This window comes from Cupressus sempervirens, chromosome 11 (genome assembly GCF_028749045.1).
Source record: "Cupressus sempervirens isolate cs-2001-9-10 chromosome 11, ASM2874904v1, whole genome shotgun sequence".
Taxonomy (NCBI): domain Eukaryota; kingdom Viridiplantae; phylum Streptophyta; class Pinopsida; order Cupressales; family Cupressaceae; genus Cupressus; species Cupressus sempervirens.
Genome location: NC_143128.1, coordinates 153,501,845 through 153,525,738, shown reverse-complemented (window position 1 = coordinate 153,525,738; position 23,894 = coordinate 153,501,845). Strand labels below are relative to the sequence as shown.

Here is a 23,894-nt window from a genome sequence, read left to right as displayed (position 1 = left end):
TTCATTACCCTTTATTATTACAATGAAAATAATATAAGATTTGGAAATGATGCAACCTATCTAATCAAAAGCAAAGGATCAATCAAACTGGCAGAAAAGATCATGTGTGACAATGCTTATTATGTAGAAGAAATTAACTATAACTTGTAGAATTTGATGATGTGTAGCTATGGAATAAGAGGTTATGTCATTGTAACTTTGATAACTTAGTATCAATAACATGAAAGAGTTATAGGTCTACCTAAACTAAAGAAATTTGACAATATGATTTGCAAACAATGTCAATTAGGCAAGATGACAAAATCTAGTTTCAAAAGTGAGACTCACTCCTCTAAAGAAATTCTTGAATTTGTTCATGCTGATTTGCGTGGACCAATTGATGTGCAAAGCTACAAATGTGACAAGTACATTATCCTATTTTTTGATGATTATTCTAGGATGATGATAGTTATGTTTCTAAAACAAATATCTAATGCCTTTCAAATGTTTGAGTGGTTCTTGGCAAGAGTTGAAAAGGAGACGGGAAAAAGATTGAAATGTCTAATATCTAATAGAGGTGGAGAGTTTACACCAAATGAATTTGAGATATTATATATTGATAGAGGAATCAAGAGACAAAATTTTGCACCTAGGACCCCTCCACAAAATGGGATTGTTGAAAGGAGGAATAGATCTATAATGGACTATGCTAGAACACTCATGATGAAGAAGAATATTTCTTTGAAATACTAGAGAGGAGTTGTAAGTTTAACTATCTATACTCTAAATCAAGTACAAATCAAGAAAGGTACTCATTAAACACCTTTTGAATTATGGTATGGATACTCACCCAATGTAAAATATTTTAAGATATTTGGAAGCAAGTGCTATATTCTTAAAGACAGTAGGAATGGTAAATTGTATGTTAAAAGTGAAGAAGGTATATTCCTGGGCTATTCCACAAGAAGTAAAGCTTACAAGTGTTTAAATACTAACACTAAAAAAGCTGTGGAAAGTGCAAATGTGAATTTTGATGAATATATAGAGGTACATGAAGCTAAACCTATGAAGGAAACTGAAGAGTACAAGTCTTTTGTTTATTTTTGTTTATTATCCATCCAATATTGGACTTGTTGCTGGTGGACATAGCCCAATGATTGGGTGGACCACATTAAATCTTAGTGTCTTATGTTCTCTTCTATGCAATCTACTATTTTTTGATATTGGTTATATTTGTTGGAATTAACAAGTGGGAAGATTTACTTCTCAGGGGGGGTGAATCAGAAGTAATTAACTTAAACTTTTCAAATTCACTTAACTGAAATCACTCACATGCATCTAACTTATCTAATAAACATGAAAGTAAAGTCATGCATGAAAATAGACAAAACACAAATTTGGTAACCCAAAATCCCTCCAAAATGAGAAGGTAAAACTGGGGTGGGAATGACACCCACAAAATATCACTATAGCAATGTGTAACTATTCAAGGTTACAATGTTTGATCACTTCCAATGGTCTTCCCTATGAAAAGCCTATCCTATTAAAGAATTTACACTTTGTCAAAAGTGACCTGGTTAAAGGATTTACTACCCTACTAAAAGTAGGCCTAGTTAAAGGACTTTTGTACATTCACTTGGAATGCCACCTTGTTAAAGGATTTACAAATGGCTGCTAGGCCAACCTAAGTCCATAGGATTTCCATATCTAATATAATTGTTAGAGAGTGTTAGAATTTTTTTGACCTAATAGCTTTGTAATCTTCAATTTCTGATTATAGATCCCTGTTCTACTCTTACTAATCTAATCCTTGCTTGATCTTATATGTCACTCTTCAAAGTTTTGATACTATATTCTTCAATAACTTGATTTTGCAATGCTGCTCTATTATTTACTAAGTCTTTCAAACTCCCCTCTGAATTTTTCTATAGTGCACCTATATACTCCTCTCTTGCATGCATACAATGGGTTTTTATCCTCCTTTTAAAGATTTCAAAGACTTAGGGTTAGGTATGAATCTATGATCATTATTAGATCTTCATTTGCTACTCATTTCTTGTACTTTTCCTATTGGTTGCATGCCTTGTCCATTTTTCTTATTGGTTGTATGTTAATTACATAGGTAATTCAAGAGATTCAATCTTATCTTCAAGATTCTTTGAGATTAATCCTATGTCGGCTCCAAAAATGATTTACATTTCAGTTTTTGAAGATAAAAACTCATACGTTGATTCTATGTTACTCGGCACATACTAGTTGTTGATACTCGACACATATAGAAAAACTTGCTCACTTGGCTCCTATAGTATTTTTGTCTCCATCGACACTTATACTCTGCTTGGCATCTATAGTGACTCAACATCTATACATCACTCAACACTTGAACTTCACTCGGCACCTAAAGATTGCTTGGCCCTTGAAGTTCACTCGGCACCCATTGAATTCTTTGGCTCGACATACACTGTATCTTGACTTCTATATTATACTTGACATCAACTGAAGAATTAGTTAAGTGTGTTGACACTCAATTGTCAAAACCAATCTGAGACCAAGAATCTCCCCCTTTGACATGAGTGGCAAATATAGTTAACTAAACTTTATGCATCTAATCTCTATGAGTATACTACATATTATGTTCAACATATGTACAAGACTTCAAAAAACTTATTCAAAATGTTGTATACTTCAAAATCTTGTAACTCCCCCTGAGCTGATGTGCCATTACCATTCCTGTAACCAAAATTCTATTCTGAATGTGCATCATGCTGATATATCTAATACCTTTTTCCTTATTTGCCTTTAATGTATCTGTGTACCATGTTTCTACTTCCTATACTCTGTATCTTTTCCTATCATATTTGCTTGTAGATTGAATGTGAATATCTCCCCCTTTGGATATTCTTTATTACTTCATCAAAGAATGTATTATGTAACCATTCTTATTTACATTTCCCCAAAATATTATATCTCCTCATTTCTATATACACACTATATCCAAAAGATTATATATCTCCCTCGTTTTGACACTTATGTCAAAGGGTCCTAAGGATAAATAGAATACTTTTCCAAAAATGTTTTATTTACCTCCATAATCATCTTCAGAGAAGCATCCTAGTTGTCTAAAGTTGTCTCCAATGACTTGTGATGGATTGTTGTCTCTGTTGCAAGATGAAAAAGACCTTCTAAAGTAGAAAGATTGGGGTCTTTCTTTAGTACATTTTTTGCATAAGCCTACTCCTTATGAAGTACTTCCAAATGTGTAGTTATGGAGGATTCAATCTGCATCAATTTGGCCTTAATATTGGCCTCCTCTACTGTCAATACAACTAATTCCTTCTGTGTGTGAATCGTAACTACAAAATACTTCTCCCTCTGAGATGGATCTTTTGGTAATTGTGTGCTAGAAATCTTTAGATTTTTCTCTAAGCTTAATATTCTTTGGCTTGTTTCCTATTTTAAATATGAGGAATCACACAAATTTTTGTACAATGAGAATACATTCTCAAGTACATTCTTCACTTTTTCAATCTTCTTTGCCAATTCAACTTGCAAAAGTGCTATTTCACCTGATATCTTCTCATTCACTTTCATCTAAAATTTATTTTCTGGCCTTTCTAATAATTTGACATTAGTTTCTAGGTCCTCATTCTATACCTAGTCCACAATGTTGGATAGTTGCTCCATAATGGGCTAGGTTTCATTAGGTACTTCCAAGCTAAATGCATCAAGAAATATGTACTTAATTTCTACTTGTACTCATTTCTGAGTATCTCTTATCTTTTTCTCCTTTCTAGTGCCCCTTGCACTTCATTTTTCTACTGTAGGTTCATGGTTCTTGAGTCATATCTTGGTATGACTATTTCTTCATCAAGTGTAAGGTCTCCATATTGAAGTACCCTTGCAACCTTAATAGTGCTCGAGCCTGGTGCAGATATCTACAATGGGACTATATTAGTGCTTGACTTCTTATGAGGAGTCCCTAAGGTAGGAAAGTTTACCAATGTTTGTATTACCTCTGCTCCTTAGGGGTTTTCTCCTCTTCCTTCTCCTCTTCTATACTACCTTGATCAATTATGACAATTTGTGGAGGTGCACTTTGGGTTTGTGCTACAAGAGCATCTTGTCTTGTTTGTGTCTTTGTTTGCTCCTTGGTAGTTGGTGGTACTTGTAATGTAGAATCAACCTTGTAATTTTTGTCTTCTTCTTCTTGCCTTTTGGGTTGACCTGTTGTAGTCATGGGAGGTTGTGAAGATTGCTCTTGTGTTCTTTCCTTCTCCTTGGTTATTTTTGCTATAGCTTTTTGTAACTCATCAACACTCACCAATACTGGATTTGTGCAAAGTTGGGCTTGTAACATTGATTGGTGAAGGATCTTCTTGAGATCCACTATAGTCAAAGGATTGATGTTCTGAGCTAAAGTGTCAGGAACATCTTGTACAGTTACTATGTCTGCATGTGTTGTATGTGGAGGACTTGGTGGTGGCATTTGAGTGTCTTGGACACTCTATTCAGTTTTTTGTTCGTCACCATGTTCCTTCTCCACTATCTTTGTTTCTATCTCTTTCTTTGTCTCTTTGTCTCTTTCATCCTTTTCTTTCTCTCTTTCTTCCTCTTTCTCATTCTCTTCTTCTTCTTCATCATTCCTTCCCTTAAATGGGTCTTCCTATCCTTCTTTCATAGTTGTCAATCCATAGATTAATTTCCACATTTGTGTAGACTTTTGGACAACATCTTCAATTTGGTTTTGCAAAATTTTGAAGGCTCTATATTTGGGTGCAAATTTGCTCCCATGCTTTTTGCTAGCCTTTGTTATTTGACCTTTTGGAAGGTTTGGCATTATATGAGCCAATGTAGACTCTCTTATTTCTTTCTCTATCTTAAGATAGTAATGCCACTTATTTTCCACTAATGAGGTTAGCTCCTTAGGCATTGAAGTATCTAGTTCAAGTGGGATAGTCTTAAACTTAGACATCATAGTGTAGATAGACTCTTCCACTATGTTTTGATGTTCTTTTGAAAACTTGTTGAATTCAATCATCTTTAGACTAGATAAATCTGCATTATCTCTAATATTATTGCAAATGTTTTCCAATTTAGAAGTGGTTGAATGGCTTACCAATCTAAATTGATCCTCATCAGACTTTGTTCTCTCTTCGTCTGATTCTGGAGGTGCAACATACTTCCTCCTCTTTTTCTATTGTGTAGGTCCTACTTGTTCTATTGCCTTTTGTTTCTCCTACACCTTTGCCCCTTGTGTTGTAGCCCTGGTGTCAACCCTTGTAGTTGGCTTGGCTGGACTTGGCTTTGTAGGTTTCTTCTTCTTTCCTTGAGGTTGTCACTAGTACAAAAACAACAATATATGATTATATAAACTACTAAATATTGTAGATATATGACTAATTTTGATCACGTGACCGGTGGTAGTTTATTTCTAGACATTTATCTCTCAACCAAATTTATGACTAACCTATTTTAATCATTGATGTGGTCATTTATTGTTGTTAAATGGTAGTTTATTTGCTCATTTATTGTTGTTGTCTGGTAGTTTATTTGATCATTGATTTTTGGTAATTGGTTGTGTATCTAGTCATTTATTTGCTAGTTTATTTGATCATTTATTTGGTAGTTTACTTGATCATTTATTTGCTAGTTTATTTGATCATTTATTTAGTAGTTTACTTGATCATTTATTTGGTAGTTTAATTGGTTGTTTATTTGGTAGTTGATTTAGTTGTTTATTTGGTAATTGATTTGGTAGTTTATTTGGTAATTGATTTGGTATTTTATTTGGTTGTTGATTTGGTAGTTTATGTGCTAGTTTATTTGATTGGTTATTTGATCATTTATTTGGTCCTTTATTTAATCATCGACTTTTAATCATATTATGGCATGATGGAATTGAACCACCATCCTCCTACTTGTAAAGTAGGCACTCTTCCATTGAGCTAGTACCCTTTAAAGAATAATGTAAACATGAGACTAACAACAATGGCTTGTCAAAATTAAAATATATTGAAATTAGATACAAAAAATTTGTAAATACAATGTTGAGAGACAACTAGAATATTCTCTCAACATTCATGTCCATTCACTTAGTTATTATTTCCCAACATATGTGAACATACTGTAGTACATGTTTAGTGATGTACACAATGAACCCCATTTTGCATGATTAATGACCCAACACTATCAAGAGGTACTTGGTATTCCCCAAAATGAGATTAGATAATAAAACAAGTATTGTTTGTATCACTATATTTCATGGACCCATAATGAATGCATCTAGGAATGGATTTTTACAACCTATAAAAGGAAAGAACTATAATCTATAATTGTGAAACCAAAAAATTCTCAAGAGAAAGGCTTGTTAAGGCTCACCAAAAATGAAATAAAATCATGAAGTCATTCAAAGAGAATATTAATAGTTTTTTTAATACCAACATTTTTTTTAAAAAATAGCTAATATATTAAGGATTGCAAGTGATGGTCAATGATGCATGAAGAGGGGACATGACTAGGTTCCTTAGTTTTATTACACATTTAAAATTATATTTTCCTTATAATTTATTTAGGAATATTATTCTATTAAGGTCTTAACCTTCCTCAAATTATTCTCATTTCTTATGCATAATAAAAATGCATTCCTTTATAGTCATGAAAAGGAACATAAGATAGGGTTAAGAAGAGATGCATAGAAAGGGCACACCTCAAAATTATGTAGAAAATTAAATTTGAAACATAGAGTAAAAGTCATATGGTGCTTAACAAGGGAGGAATTTTGTGGTCTAACCATCAACTTAGGAAAAAAAAAATCTAAGGCTAGAATACTCATGTCGATAACGTATACATCTTTGAGATATTGGTGATAATGAGGAAGGAGATGAATTAAAACAATATTAAATAAGCTATATCACAAGTAGGAAATTTTGGGTTAGGATTACTTATCAAATTATTTAGAAGACCAAATCTTTGTCAAACATAAGCATCCTGTCTTGCCTGAACTTCTACAACAATGGTGACCAGTACTTGATTTTGAATATTCTTACTTGTAAACTCTTCCAATTTAAAATTCCATGTGTTTGAACAAGTTGTAACACTACCTTCCATACATTATAATCTTTTTTTTCTTCACTCATTGTACCATTTATGATGTCTTTTCATATGCACTGCAAAAAAAACTTGAAGTGAGACCTTATTTTTTACAGGTATATATGAAGTGTTAGATTGCTAAAATAATGGATTGAACTTTTAAATATCATTTTTATTGCAATATGATAAAAAGGACTAGCTTGCACACAACACTAGCATATAAATATTACACTTGAAAATATAAATTTTGGATTAAATAGAATTGTATAAAGATAATCATCTTCTAGGGAAAAGTTACTTACTTTCCAATGTGGGTGCAGAGAAAAGCATGACACAATGCACCTTTGACCAAATGAGAAGATTAAAAATATCAAAAAATGATAAATATTGTTTGCCTCCAAAATATATAACACATATCCTATGAAGCCAGTTTCCATTTCTAGATATTCTGAAAAAATTGGGCATTATAAGAGTACACAATGGTTAAATATGAAACATAATCAATAGCAATTTTAATTAATTTTTTGAGCTCAAATAGAAGCCTAAATGGGAAGACTTATTCTCCCTTAAGGGTGAGAATAACATTCTAATAGAAATGATAAATGAAATGGGAATAAATAAGAGGCTTTAGTGGAGGTATATCAAAATAATAAAAACTTGCAAAAATCTAAAATTAATGAATTTGTATATATGACTGCACAAATGCCAAACGCATTTCTAATCCCATCCAATCCACTCTCTAGAATTTCCCAAATTAAATCACACTATTTCTATATATTCCAATTTTGTCATAAAGGAGCTTTGATGAGGATTTAGATTAAAAGGAAATTGATGATAAAATGAGATTCTTTTATTCTATTCCATTTTTGTCTTTTTCCTACTTCTTTTATTTTTTCAATTATCCATTTTTCTTATTTAAATTTACTTTTCCTATTCGTTTCCATTTTCATAATTGAATACTAGTTTACATTAAACCTTATTTAATTTTTATTTATTTAAATAATGATTAGAATATGATCATTTTTAAAAGAATAACTTACTCATGTTAGACAACGAGAATTTTAAATTATCAATTAATATCAAAGAATTTCATCTATGAGTAGTCTAGAAATTGGTAATTGTCAATATGAATGGACTTTGAAATCACCTTTGACTTGGATCCAAGTTAACACATGTAACACACAACACATTATGCTCGAATCAAGTACCAATGTGAACTTAAATAATTAGTGTTTGCTATTATGAAAAAAAATTTAAAAATTAAAAGAAGAAGCACCAAAAGGACTTGGGTTTTACATCTGCAACCTTTGAGATGTGAATGCATATAAATTGTGGATCTGCAGACACAAATATTTTCCAGTCCATGATTTAGAAAATTGTTTATCTTAAAAGATGTACCTTTTTTCTGCTCATGTTTTCAAAAATTGTTTGTTTCTAAAAGCATGAATCTAAGATTATAAAACTTCCAATTAGATTTTAGATCCACTAGACTCTATAGCCTTGTTCTTGTATGTGAACTTGGTGGTAGGAGTGATTTTAGATTTTTCAGAACTTTTATTTGATTTTAGATGTTAAAACTCTAGAAATAGAACTCGTAGTTATAACCGTTCTCAACCATTGTGTTACTAATTCATAGATGGTTCACATCTGAGTTTAGATGTATCTACAGTTCATTTTTAAATTTTTTTTCTTCAGATATTTGAAACATCCGAGTTTAGTTGTTTCCTATTTTTACTATAATGGTCATTGTTTCTCCTAAGTTAGACATAGTTATGGATCAAGACGTTTTGTAATTTGTTACTGATAAGGACAAGATGCCCTTCCAATTTAAATCCAGCTTTCTGTAATCCTTACCAATCTTTAGTTGATTATAGTTTTCTTATTTGAATTGCCAAATCTATCAAATTTAATTAATGGACTTCTTAAGTCTATAGCTATGACATTATATTTATGTAGTATAAAGATATGAACAAACCCTGCCAAATTTTGAGATACCGTTCTCAGCCACCATATTACGGAACACATTAAACTGAAAAGTGATGCAACTATATCCAGCAATCCTCAAAGTTGGAGACACAATTTATTGAAACGGTGTTTTTTTTCTAACCCATCACTATTCATTTTGTAGTTCCAAATATGGAAAATTCAAAATGCCTTCCTCTGGTCAACAAAAGCTATCCCCTCACAATTCAGCCACCAAACATTGCAATTTCTCTCTATTATTGATGCCCTATATGTCAAATGTTATTGTTACTAAAGTTCAATAGGTTCAATAGTTGAGATATCAATTTGAAAATCAATCAGGAAAAACATAGTTTTTTAGTTTATGAAAATGAAAGCTTTAGGAAGCATCTGAGAAGAATCAGTTAATCTATAGATTCTATACACACATCACAGAACAAACTTGAGCAATAATAATTCCCAGCCAAGCTAATCTTACAGAAAATTTTGGGGTTCTAGAAATGAACAAAGTCGTGACTCTGTGGATGATATTTACTATCCTATTAGCCAATGACACTGATATGGTGTTTCATAGATGAAAACACTTGTTTTTATTCCAAAAAAATCCATCAATAAATTAGAATTTGGGGCAATGAGGGTAATTGATGATGTACTGACAAAAAGGATGAATCTATCTTCGAAGGTTGTGGAAAGAGGGAAGGATGAATCTATCCTCCTGATCCCTCGATGTCTCCAATTTTTATGCTTCTCTTCATAGTTTTCTTCATCATTTTAGAATATGATAAAAGCACCATTAATTTTAAGAGATTTGTATAGCCGAAGAGAGGTGTGTCTGGGGTTGGAGGAACATGAATGTTCAAAATTGATAAGGGGTATGTAACCATTGAGTGTGCTAGCCTCATTTTAGCCAACGTTGTTCTCAAATTGACAGTCAGTTCACACTATGACAGTAATTCTTTGACTAGATCTACATCTATAGGAAGTGTTGATAACACTTGCCTTTTCTGAGTGGGAAAATGTGTGGCCCTTTTGGATTGGGTATTTATTTGTTGATTTTCCTGCGACAACTGCTACTTTTCCTAAATTTTGGGCTTTCAAGATTTGTTTGAATTGGAAACAGAGGATGGTCTGGCCAATCCCATATCCTGCAACACAATGGTAATTATAACCACAATAATGCTAACAAACCTTCCCATGATTTCTACAAAATTTATTCCCTTGCCCCATTACATAATCTATCAAAAATGTCCGCAAATGATAGTAGAGATGTGGCTGACAAAAAATGTAAGACTATGTTTCCAAACCATTTTGGAAATCATATGAATAATGCAACTACTCATCCGATTGGTGTCTCCTTGTAGTTTGGACGAGATGGATAAGTTTCTAATACTTCTCAACCAATTTCTACTTCACAGAGTTATCAAAGATTGGTCAACTCTATTACACATTGCCAAAAACTGCAAAATTTATCTCATGTTGAGATGCTTGCTCCTGTATTGTTCTCAAGCAAGATGCAATAATAGTTTATTTGTGCGTAACACAAACCACAATAGTAAGAATCTATTCATTGACAACATGGAAAGATATGAGTTGATGATGCATGACATAAAAGAGAACAATGTAGAGGCAAATGTTATTTCTCATAAGACTAAGTCTGAAAATTTAGACAATGAACAGGGCAGTATGTAGAATAATGCAAATCAGGTCTACTCGGCAAAGAAGACTACTATCAAATTTTCAGACTATGAGCTCTTGTTAAAGAAGCGGAATCCTGAATTAACATTATCAAATTTCTACAAGAAGTTCTTTTTTGGATTCGATTGTATGTGTTTTTTAGCATCAACATTTTAGACCACACTACATGATCTATCATCAAAATGAGAAAGTGCAGGATTTGAACTTGTTTAGAATTTTTACTATTTTTAATCCTACACTTTCTCATCCTCATGATAAATGAAGTAGTGTGATCTGAAATGTTGATGTTAGAAAATAGTAAATACACACAATCGAATCCAGAAAAGAACTTGCTAAGCAGAACCCTTGCTATTGGTTTTTGATCAAATAAGGTACTAGGACAACCCTAAAGCTTATCCCTAATAGAGCATATGCAAAGTATAAAAGTTTGAAATTGCATTTTTTTAATTAGTGTATATTGAAGAATATTTGAACTTAATACCATTTAAATGCTGACCATTTATTATCAAATCTATCAATAACAACTTTTACTTGAATAAATTGAAGTATCTTTTTTTTAATTTGGGTAAAATGAAGGAATGTTAAGATTGTGTGTGGGGAAAGTAGAGAAGGTCGAGCCAATTCCTTGGGGATTTTAGAAAGGTTAACTAATTCATTTGACATCTAAACAAAATAATTTTTTATTTAGTTGAGTCCTATATTATGTCTGAAATAAGTGCTAAGGTCTGCAATTGCAGAAGCCAAAATCATATCATACAAGTTCTTGAAAAACATGTGTAAAAGCTTATAGGTGGAGTCAATTTATCTAGGAAAAATTATGTGACCTATAACCTTTGGAATTTGAAACTCTATACTCACAGACCATGCCTACAAAGATCATGTTAAATGCAGTAAGGATAGTGACTCAGTAAAATAAGGAATCATGGAACATTTAGTCTTCATTATCTTTAATATCATGAACTTGTGTGTGTGTGTGTGTGTGTGTGTGTGTGTGTGTGTGTTGATCACAGTCCATGATATTAAAGGTAATACAGACTAAATGTTCAATGATTCCTTATTTTGCTGCATCACATTTAGTTTGTATTATCTTTAATATCATGGACTGTGATCAACACACACACACACACACACACAAAATAAGAGAGAGGATGTCTATAATTAAACATAACAGAAAATTGTGAGAGGAGGTAATATAATTAGATACCATTAATAAGAATAATTATAGATACATGAAGACATGACAATTTAAAAAAAGTGTTATGTGCATGAACACAAAATAGGATTTCTATTTTTGGTAAATCAATAAAAATGGAACAATAAAGCCAGGATTACCATTAAAGAGCCTCAAATAAGGAGAGCCCATATATAAATTTAGTATGAAATCCATAAGAAAGAAATATATTTTGGTTAGCAACTAGATAGTTTGGATTAAGAGATAAAATGTAGGATTATCAATTTGTCCAATATATTTTTAGGCACATTATAGAAGAATGCAAAGACACCACAATATATATAGTTCTTTGCAAAAATAGTACCTCCAGATACATGGATTACCATTCTTTTTAATCTCTTACTCTCATTTCTCAGCACTCTCCCGTTTTTTTCCTGCTCTTCCAAAGAAGCTCCATTGTAGTTAGATTGTACCCTTGCCTTCTGGTGGATATGTGTCTTCTTCTATTATGGTACTAGAATAGTAAATTGAAGGTATGTAGTTTAAGGAAATTTGTGGTGCTGAGAGGGGTTGATCATAAATATATATATATTTGTAAGCCATTGACAATAGTATAATGAACAATGGATCAGCAATCTAAGGTGTCTTCACATGGTACTAGTTTGGTTTATTTAGATTATAAACCTTCCTTTCTGTTAGATCTGTGACTGCCTTTCTTATGGTGATAAGAACATTTGTTAAAAACATGTAGTTTAAAGGGAATTGTGGCACTAAGATTGTGAAATTATGAATATGTTTTTATTGGCTATTGTCTATGATATGATAAATGATAAATTGGCAATTGATTTTTTCTTCATATATATTTATGCCTGACTATTTTTAGTGTTGTCATATCAGTGATGTGTGTGTTGATTGCATTGGTTACATCAATGGCAGGTTATTTTAGAAGTGTTTTGGAACTCTAGCCAATGAAGACCTTAATGTAGTATATTATTTGCTAATCACATAATCTCTGTGAAGCACACTAAATTTGTGAACTTTAAGGTGAATAAATAAGTGAACTTGTGGATATATTACCATTAAAGTTGTCTATGATGGATACAAGTGGTGTTTCTATATGAAGGAATATTATAACTTTTCTTGTATATGGTCAACCAATTATGCTGAGATAGGTTTTCCACTCTGCAATTCCTCTTTCTTTTTTTTCCTGTTTTCAATCCCTATTGGTACTGAAGAATCAAATAGTAATTTAATATCTGGGTGAAGTCCAGTAGTTTTTAGGAAATTAAATTTTGTTGGGGGATGTCTTGAATTAATTTGCAAGCTTCATTTTGATACAATTAATTGGTACTTGTATGCAGGACACCTAAAAACCAGTTCTATTTGTTTGACATACAAGTGTGACAGTCAGAAATCCATGCATTTGGTTGGAAACAAGAGAGCAACAAGTCTCAATCAAACATGGTCACCTGATGGTTTGTACATAGCATCGGGATCTGTTGATCCAAGATTTCACATTTTTATATCCATTATAATAGTAGTGCACCATCTCAATCTGTATCAGCACATAGTAAGAGAGTTTTCAAAGTAGCATGGCATCACTCATTGCTTCTGGTTGTTTCGATCTCATCTAACCTTCATATTGGGTTGCACAAGTTGTACCAAAGTTCAAGCTGACTCAAGGACATAATTATTTGATTGAAATTTGAGTCTCTCACAGATTTGAAAAAATTCAAATATCTTTTTGGTTTTGTTAGACTGGTCACAAACATCTTCCATCAAGGTTTCATATAAAAAATCCAGAGGCCTTTTATTTCAATAATTGTATATGCAGATCATGTTCATCTTCTGTTGGAAGCCCTTAATATATGATGATAAATCATGATATTATTCACTGGTAATCACCATCCAAACACCTAAACCATTAAGTAGGCATTTTTGTAGAATTTTTCTATCATTGCAAACGAGAGTAAATTTAACCTCTTCTATGAAGGTGAAAACATTGGGCACTCACCAATATTTGATCAAAGGTGAAAACATAAAAAGTGTTACAGAAAACATGATTATGAATGTATAATTCCCTATTTTGATGTCAAATGATTTGCTAATGAAAATTTAAGTAGTATCTTACACCCAATTAACTTACAGACAATTTTAAGCAATAATGATTATTTTATCAATATTATAAGATTATGAGAAAACCCATGCAATGGGTGTTCTATAGAATGGATTAATAATTTCCACAGCCAGTTTTAAATGTGGTATATATGATGATAGAAAGGGCTGTGATTTCATTGTTTGTGGCTGCATTGTAAAATGACCAACATCCTCATCTGATCATGAACTTCAATCTAGCCAAATAATCATCAGATAGAAAGAGTAATATCTCTATTCATAGTAGGTATTGTGAAGAACCCATTGTGTGTCGAGATAAAATAATTTATATCTCTAAATATAAAAATTTAGATAGAGCAATGCAAGCCTCGGTGAAAAATTACTGAGTGATTCAAATCAGTGAGATGGCTTGCCTAGTTCCAGAGCATAGATTAGATCAAGTCAAATTCAGATTGTATATGAACTCTTCTTAAGGCTTCCTTTTGAGAAACCTATAGCCATCACCCTATATTCAAACCTATTATGTAGGGATTCATTGACATCTCAACTTTAACTTGTCTCTTCTACAATTTGTTTCCACGTTTCAGGCCATCTGTCAATTCAGATTTTATGTATGCCCATTTACTAAGAAGGATGGCAATGGGACAATGCTAGCACACACAGATATTAGTATGTTGTTTTTCAATAAATGTACATAGAAGGGAGTTGTATCCAAAATAATAGCTAAAAAAGAAGGTCAAGTTTGGGTAGAGCTCATTCATCTCTCAATGCTTCCAAGAATTTAGGGATGGGCACAGTTTGTGTAGCTAGTGATTTTTTCAGAAGAGAGCATAATTCAAATCAAGATTGTGTTGTGGCTTCAATATCTGCAAAGCCTCAAAGTGTGAGACTTAAATTCAAAGAAAGCTTGTGATGTGGCTCCGAGATCTGCAAAGCCTCAAGTGTTGGACTTAAGATAAACATATCAAAGAAAGATTGGGCCCACACTTACATTTAAAACTCTAGCTTTCAAAACAATGGTCATTTTAATACATATCAAAACTTAAATAATCCAATCCAAGGAATAGGTCCATAACATTTTAAATTTTGTCTCTACAAAACTACCATAACATTTCTATTTATTTTTCAAACAAAATCCACTCATAATGCCTTCGATGTATGCCCATAAATAGTTCTCAAACTGCAATTCTAATTTGATTCGCCTTTTCATGAAGTCCCTTACAATGCAAACCAAAAATCATTGTATTCCACGAAGCCACATCTATGTGATCTTTGAGTATCATTTAAGATATTTCACAAGATTTGTTTTATAATAAAACTCTGTAATCATTCCATTCCTAGATTAAAAAACCCTCTGAGACATTCTGTCAAATTGTTTGTGTGAAGTATTTGTGATTCCAAATTTTATATGGATTTTCATAAGAGTTCTTCGTTCATTCAAAAAATTTGATAGACTCATCACAATATTTATTTTGCACAAATTCAAAAGTCCCTACCCGCATGACACGACATGGTTTTGAGGTAGTTTGTAAATTGTTCACATACCCTACCTGCGACTCCAAAGTTTGCATGTATCTGGTAATGGTTTGATTGATGCCCATTACTCTGTTCTAGATCTTTCGTATTGACACGCATAGAGATGATGAAAGGTGATTTGGATTTCACACCTATTGAGTGTTCTTCTTCGAAAGTTTCTTCTGTCATTTAACATGTATAAAAATTGTAGATGACATCTCTTTGTGGGATCGAGTCAAACAAATCTTGTCCATGGTCACAATTTTTCCATCTTGTCAATGAAAGGAGAGTGTTTTGCAATTATAAATTTTAGCAAAAATAATTTTCTTCATGCTTTGATGTTGCCAATTTACTATCTCAAAGCCTCTAATCCTGCATGAATGAGAAATCGATATGTCTCTGTTCTTCTAAAAAAATTCTTCAAAACTTCAAAAACCCTATCAATTAATATGCTTTTATGAATTTACTATTATCATTATATTCTATATAAGTTATTATTGTTAGATTAGGCAACATCCATTCTGAGGTAACCTCTCAAATGGTTGATATGTGTGCTCTGAGATTAAAAATGAGCTATGATATTTATATTTTTGCATTTCATTTTATATTTTTAATACATATTACTTATAATTTATAATTTTATTATTTAAATATAAAATTGGACATTAAGAAAATATTTCATTAGAAGTATACTTTAAAAAAAATGGCATTCATATACACATTACACATTAGCAAATGTTATTAAATAATCTAGGAGTAATATATTTGTAGCACAATTCTATAATAGAATGTGGAGATGATTATGTAAGAGAGAAGATTTAATTAATTATATATGAATTATTAATAAATATCTTGAATCAATTCTTATAATTAGATTAGTAATAGAACCATAACTAATCATTTTAGAAGATATTCAAATTCAACATAGACATGATGCATTTAAATAAAATTTTGAGCAAATCATGTAATTTAATTGTTGATGAATATGTATTTGTACATTATATGAAAAATTTGGATCTACATATTGGATCGTAAAGATAGCATGTTTGAAACATTTTATGGATTGAAAGTTGAAAAATGCTCTACTCCAAGATTTGTAGAAATTTAAAAGATACAAAACTAGATGAATTTTTCTAAATAATGATGGCATGTTTAAGTAGTGAGTCATTAGCATTTCAAATTATCCTAAACAATGTCCTCAAAAGAAATTAAATACAAAAAATCTTACTTTGAACCCCTTTTTGATTGATGTGACAAATTATTAAGTATGAGCCCTAACATTTACTAGAAAGAAGCTCAAATGAGTATTAATCTTCTTCATACTAGGAGGTTTTAAGGCTAAATGAATGGAAGATGTCATTTAATGCATCTACCTACAAAAAGACCATGAACTCACTAAAAAAAGTTTGATCTCCATTATTTTATTCCTATGTGCAACTAAGAGGAAAAAACTTGAACATAGGACCAAGTAAATAAACACAAAATATTTTTAAGAACTTAAAATAAACAAAAAAAAGCTTCTTTAATGTTCATGTCCCTACCTCACGAATCGATCTCCTCTATTCTAGTGGTTGCCACACTCTCATGCACTTAACTCAATCACTCACAGTGTCATGCCCATATTTTCCTACTCAAAATAAAACATAGATTCATTTAAAGGAAGACATGATTTAGATAACTATTTTAAACTAAAATTTTCAGATCTGCACTATAAGGAAATGAAACTTTGATTAATTAATTGATTTCAACTCAAAAGAGCATTAGATTTCCATTTAACAGTCTATCAAATATACATCTTAGTAAAAAATAGAACTATTTCTTTTCTTTTCTTTGTTTTCTTGTATTCAAATAGGAAACCTTTCATACATCACAAATGTAAGATCACAAACTTCTCTTTTGCATTGAATCAAATACACAATCTTAAATCAAGTAGCAAGGCTTAGCTTTTATAAGTTTCATTTACATTTCTTTGCAAGATACAATAAAGAAAACTACTAATACTCAAACAATGCTCATTTTCCACCCTACCAATTAATGGCATCATGAGGCCTCTAGTGCCCTAGCCATACCCCTAACCAAAAACTCACTACATCTAAGGATCATAGATGTTATCATACGAGTGAGTTCCTAATATAGGAACAACATTTTTAAATATAGTTGTTACACATTTCAAACCTATATGAATCCAACTCAAAAAGAAATACTACAAAAGAAAAGGGATAGAAAGACTCATCTCTCTCTCTCAAGTTCCCTCTTGATCTTCTTCTCCTCGTACTATTCTACCATCCTCTCCTCCCTTCTCCATGCCCTTATTCTGCATATAACTTCCCTTTTTCATCTCCAACAATGGTGAAAAGAAATGGTCAATCCTCCAAAGTCTTCCTCCCTCTTCTTCCAAAACCCTCCCTCATTTAATGAAGGCACATGGCTTTCTTATCAATGTGTCATAACCCATTGTCGCCCACTATTCATTTTCGTCACATTTGAAGTGGGGCCCTTTAGAGGTGTCATAATATAAGTTTTAACCATGATTTGACCCTCAACTAACCCCCAACCCTGGGTAGTATAAGTGGGTTAGGTTATTTTAACCCAGAATGCACTCTAGGATCCATTTTAACCCCTCTAAAGTCCAACTTTAGTTCATATCCGATTTTACAAAAATTTTGCATTGAGGTTGACTTTGATTGTTGTACAAGAGTTGGCTTAGTTTTCTCAAAGGTCTTCATAATCATCCAATTAGGCCTTCACAAGAATCTGCTGCACAAATTCAAATTTAACATCAACAACTCAAACATATAAATATAAGACTGTAAACATTAAGACATATCCCTAAATTAACTGTAGATCAACCCATTAGATCAATATCATATTCCAGCATCATTTCTTCATAATCATTTGCATATGAAATTCATTTACAAATAAGCATCATTCTTTCTACTTTAATTGCTCTAATTACAAACTTTTCAAGAATAATAACCACATTAATAATTCATAGCATAAGTACTTACTCTCACTAGTTATAGGATTCAAATCAAACATCTCTTAGAATAACATAACAAGTATCACTAGTATTCATTGTGTTATCTATATTCTATTCATTTTTGTACTTATTTTTATTTTGAATTAGATGATACATAATTTACTTCAAAACAATAATCACATAACCCAAACTTGATTTCCATTTTCACAATCACCTTATGTGGAATGTATTCACCACAACACAATATCTATTCCATTCAATTGGCCATAATTTCAATTACTAAAACTATCTAATTATCATGACGAGATAAGATGAACAATATATGGTATTTATCCATAAGGTAACTCACATTAGCTAATCAAGTTGTTAACTTAGACAATCCATCCTAGTGTGAATTAGGTCTAATGCTACTAGTCTCATAACTATCTAAACTATTGTGTCATATGTAAAGAGGTCAAACCATGTCTATTTGTAATCATTTTCAAGTGTATGAAAAAAATCCATAGTTGATCATAAGTTGATTCTAACTTGCACATTAATTAAATAAGTGAAATTCTACTATACGAAGTATCACATACACATTTGCACCTAATACTCAGATGGTTACAATTGATAAGTCAATCTTATTTAAACAATAATAATCATTGCAAGTCACATAATTATTCTCCCTAATCATTTTATTTCATAAGCTATACAATTTTCTTTAATGACAAACTTAATATTTACTTCTAATCAAATTATATTGTAGACAAATTAATGATCCTTCTAGTCCTTACTTGGATGGGACCTTACATTCCCCTCCAATAATCTTTGACTTCCTCCTGGAAGTCACCAATGTTTGGTGTCTCTTTATTTATCTATCAAATTCTACTCAAGTAAGTGATCTTTCCAACATTTATCAGTTTATAATTGTATGAGCATACATAAAAAAAATTGATATATTAAACAAAATTGAAACACTCAACTAGGGAAACAAGGCTCAAATAGGTTACACTCAAACACCAACAAAGCATATAACATATCATAAGAACACATAAACTCCCTTCCAAGGCTTAACACAATGATTCACCATTGGAATCATGAAACAATGGGTGAAGGTGGGCTCTCCTAGGAGGAGAATCTCTCAACTTTAATGTTGAGCCCAACTAACCCCTTCACCCAAGGCATCTCTTCCCTCCCAAGTGTGAGTGAAGCCTTCACACCCATTGACATCCTATACACTCATACACAAGCCACATCACTAGGATAAAAACATCACAAGGTTCATGAATGGTCATAGAGGTAAAATGTTAATCTCATCTAGGTCTGAAGTGCATTGTACTACATAAATAATTGAAATCCATATACATAACCATAATCCATGATCCATAGTCCGAAATCAATAATTTGTGATCCAAGCCTCACTTGATGGCTCAATGGTAAACAGACCCATCATACAAGAGGTCATCCATACGAAACCACATGTCATATCCCTTATTTATGTAAGGTGGTTAGCCTCCAAGGAATATACACCACACACATTGTGGAGGTACTGAAGGGAGAAATTATCTCTATATTTATGCTATTGTAAGCCCTTAGGGCATGTTTTGAAGTTTATTTTCTCTGTACTGAATGTACTAGCTTATTTTTCAATCAATACAATTTCCTTTTTTCTGTTGTGTCCATTCTGTTCTTGGGTTGTGTCCCCATCAAGTGGTATCAGAGCTGGTTTTCCTGAGTGTGTAGCTAGAGCATCAACTATGAGGTAGTTTGCAGAGGGAGTTCCTGAGTGTGCAGACAGATCGCCGAAAGTGAGGCAGTTTGCACCAGGACCTTGAGTTGGGTGAAGTTTGTGAAGAAGTTCTTGATTGTGTAGACAAAGCGTCGACTGTGAGGTAGTTTGCACGAGGTTCTTGTTTTGGATGAGATTTGTCTTCTGAAGACTTGATTATGGAGAAGAGAAAGAAGAAGATGACTTTTGTGATTGGATGGATTCTAAGGATTCCTCGACTTGAAAAATTTAGAGCAAGAAATCAACAATCATTGCTAGTTTATTTGTAGAAGCAAGTGAATGAATTAGAAGCTGAGTTGCAGAAATGAAGAGCATGTCACCAGAAAAGAGATGTTGATAATTCCTTGGATGTGGAAAAGGAAGATGATTCAGTGGAAGAGCAAGCGGATGAAGAGAAAATTATTTGCGAACCAGAAGTTCAAGAAGATGAAAGAGAAGAGGAAGAGCATGATGATAACCAGATTTGTATGCCAAAAGTAGATGAAGGTGATTGGAAGACTAAAACAATGGAGGAAGAGTATAGTGCCTTAGTTGGAGATCAAGCAAGTGGAGTAGTTACGTGCATTGTTGACGACATAAAAGAGGCAAGTGAAGATGAAGATGTCAAACAGGTAAATTCTTATGAATCATGGGAAGTTGTCTTTGATATGAGTTTAAAAGATATTAATGATGGTTTGCATGAGGATCTTGTTCGTGATGTATGGTATGTAAAGGAAGATTGGTATGGTGTTGCTGGATTTATTACAGGTGTGATTAATTCAACAAGATTGGATGAGGATGAGATTTATACTTGGATAGAGTTCATTGCAAAGGAGAAATTTCAGCATCGGATACTTGTTCCAGCTATGTGTTGGAGGAAGAGGAAAAAAATTTGTCAACAGTGGCTACTTCATTTTGTGAATCCATACTCACAAAATTTTTCCTACCATGGGAGTCGGATGCAGGAGCATCATGCAATAGCAAAAAAAAATGTGGAAGATTTGCATGTTGGTTTTCTTGTCCCTACTGAGGTGGAAGCTTGTGGTGAAGATGAAGATGGTTCTATATCTCTCTTTTGACATCAAAGTGTGGGACACACTTTTCTATCTACCAAGGGAGTCTGATGCAGGAGCATCTTGCATGGGAAAATTAAATTATTAGAAAAAAAAAAGGGAAAAAAAGGGGGAAAAAAATTGTGGAGGAGAGAGAAAGTGACGAAAATGGAAGGAAAATAATAAAAAATATAAAAATAGGAAAAAAGGAGAAAAGAGGAATTTCTATTTTCAAGGTGCATGGGTGGCATAAATAGAAAATAATAAAAATAGTTGTCATTCCATTAATCGAGGTGTATAGGTGGCATCTTAGAAGTTTGTGGAAAGATCCTTAAATCATGCATTTAATATTTGTTGGGTGCTTAGTTGTATTTGGGTGGGAATTTAATATTTATTTAAAAGTAGTTGTATTTACCTTTTATCCCACATTGGTTTTGTTTGTAATGTCTTGGGTTAGAAGTGCCTATTTAAGAAAGGCTTATTATCATTTGTAATCAAGTTGGAGAAATAGAAGCTTTTCAAGTGTAAGCTCTTGTAGTGAAGCTCTTCAAATGTAATCTCTCTTAAGGAAGCTTGAGAAGTAGAAGTTCGAGAAATGGAAGCTCTTCTAATGGAAGTTTGAGAAATAGAAGTTCTTGAGTTGTAAGCTCTTCAAATGTAATCTCTTCTAATAGATTTCAAGTATTAATGGATGATGCTTTATGAAGCATTTTTGTCATCTCTTTGTCTCCATCTTGTTGCATTTTTTTGGTTGTGAGTTGGTACGGGTGGTGTGGCCCATCATCAGTGGTATCAGAGTAGTACTTCATCACATAGGAAGGTAGTAGATAATAGTTGTATAATAGCCTCACATACCCCCATCCTCATGGGTTCCTTGCGTCTACTTCCTCTTATACACTCATCAAGTTCATCTCCATTGTCCTTGATGAGGAATCGCATTAAAACACAAGACCAACATCCAAAAACACCAAGGAAACTAGTCTAGCCACACAAAAGAAAATTTCCAATGAAAGAAGTTAAATCATATATTTCAACAACAATAAAACAAGAAAATTTCAATGTATTGCAACAATAAGCTAAGTAAAAAAAAAATGAAGATCAAGGTTGTGGCTAGACTATCAAAGACAAAGTAAATAAACTTGTTGTTCTACACAATAAAATAAATCATAAAGTGCACATTACATCACTATGTGACTATATCTAGCCACCTCACGAGGAAGGAGGGAACAATGTCTAGCTAGCGCAGTAGCCCTTCATGTGGGCACTCTAGGTGCACTAACCACATGACATGGGGAGTTCACCTCGGTAACACCTCGCATCAAGTGGTATAGACTAAGCATGTCAACTCACCCGGCATGAATATACACCAGGTGGAGAACACCCACTCTGGTCATATGTCACATGGCAGTGTTCCTTGTGGAGAAGGCACGTACAGGACACACTCCACATAGCGATCTCATGTAAGCATCCCCGTAGCCAGAGGTATACATGGCTAGGGTCCACCCATATGCACTTCCCCATAGACATGATCGAGCATCCATGGGTACCCCTCCACAAGAATTCAAGCATCTCCTATATGCTCTACATCAAATGGGAACTAAAACATACAAAAATAATAGCGCCTTCACGTAACTATATATGTGGCATTGTGTTCTCGAGCTCTGTTCACTACCATCAACAACACGGCATCATTACCCATTGTATCATGTTGAAACATGTGTGGAAATGGTATCTATCACAACATGGGAAATCCTCCTTCCACATGTTGGATCTCATAGGAGAATATACGCAAATATGTCTAAGGAGTCTTATTCTAAGTATTGCTATTTTATTTTCAACTATGGAAATTGGTAACAACATTATCCTTTGTAAACATCCTTAAAGGTGGTACTTAGTAGGGTTACAACCAAGCAATAACACATATGAGGTATGACTTCCACATACTTATGTACAAACATAATTTCCAAGAACATTTGTTTTTAATTCACATGGGCACACATGACAATTGTTGGTTTTATACAACACTTCAACACAAATGGCAACATCGGTTTAATCACATGGATGAGGAAACACAAGATAACATGAGTTATGGCTTCACATAGGTTACTAACATATATTAAAGAAAGGTATGACATTTTTCATTGCTTCGTGACCCATAAGCTTGCATCTACATAATCACATACCATATCAACATTAACCATAATGCTCAACTAATCTTCCCTACATGAGGACATAAAAAATTATTTATAACCACATAAGATATTCCCACAACATAAAAAAATCTTATCAACACAAGAACATATTAGCCCATGTACATCATTGCATGATTTCATTTTTTATTGGATCTCTACTCTACTCAATATTCTAGCCACTAGTTTATTATTGAATAAAAATAGCTCACATTGTCATTACCATAACATACAAGCTATCCACATACATATAAATTTTCTGCTCTTACAATACATACCTTAAATTAAGAAAGGATCATCTATTGGGAACTTGCATAATCAACATTTTCAATCACTAATATAACATGGTACACATAAACATTCAATTTTTGAATACATACCTAAATAGGGAAAAATA

General features: G+C 32.6%; 1 pseudogene; it reads left to right on the top strand.

Annotated features, from left to right (window-relative positions):
- The first annotated feature begins 9,604 nt into the window (after positions 1–9,604).
- On the top strand, positions 9,605–10,139 carry LOC149528665 (uncharacterized; annotated as a pseudogene).
- The last annotated feature ends 13,755 nt before the right edge of the window (positions 10,140–23,894 follow it).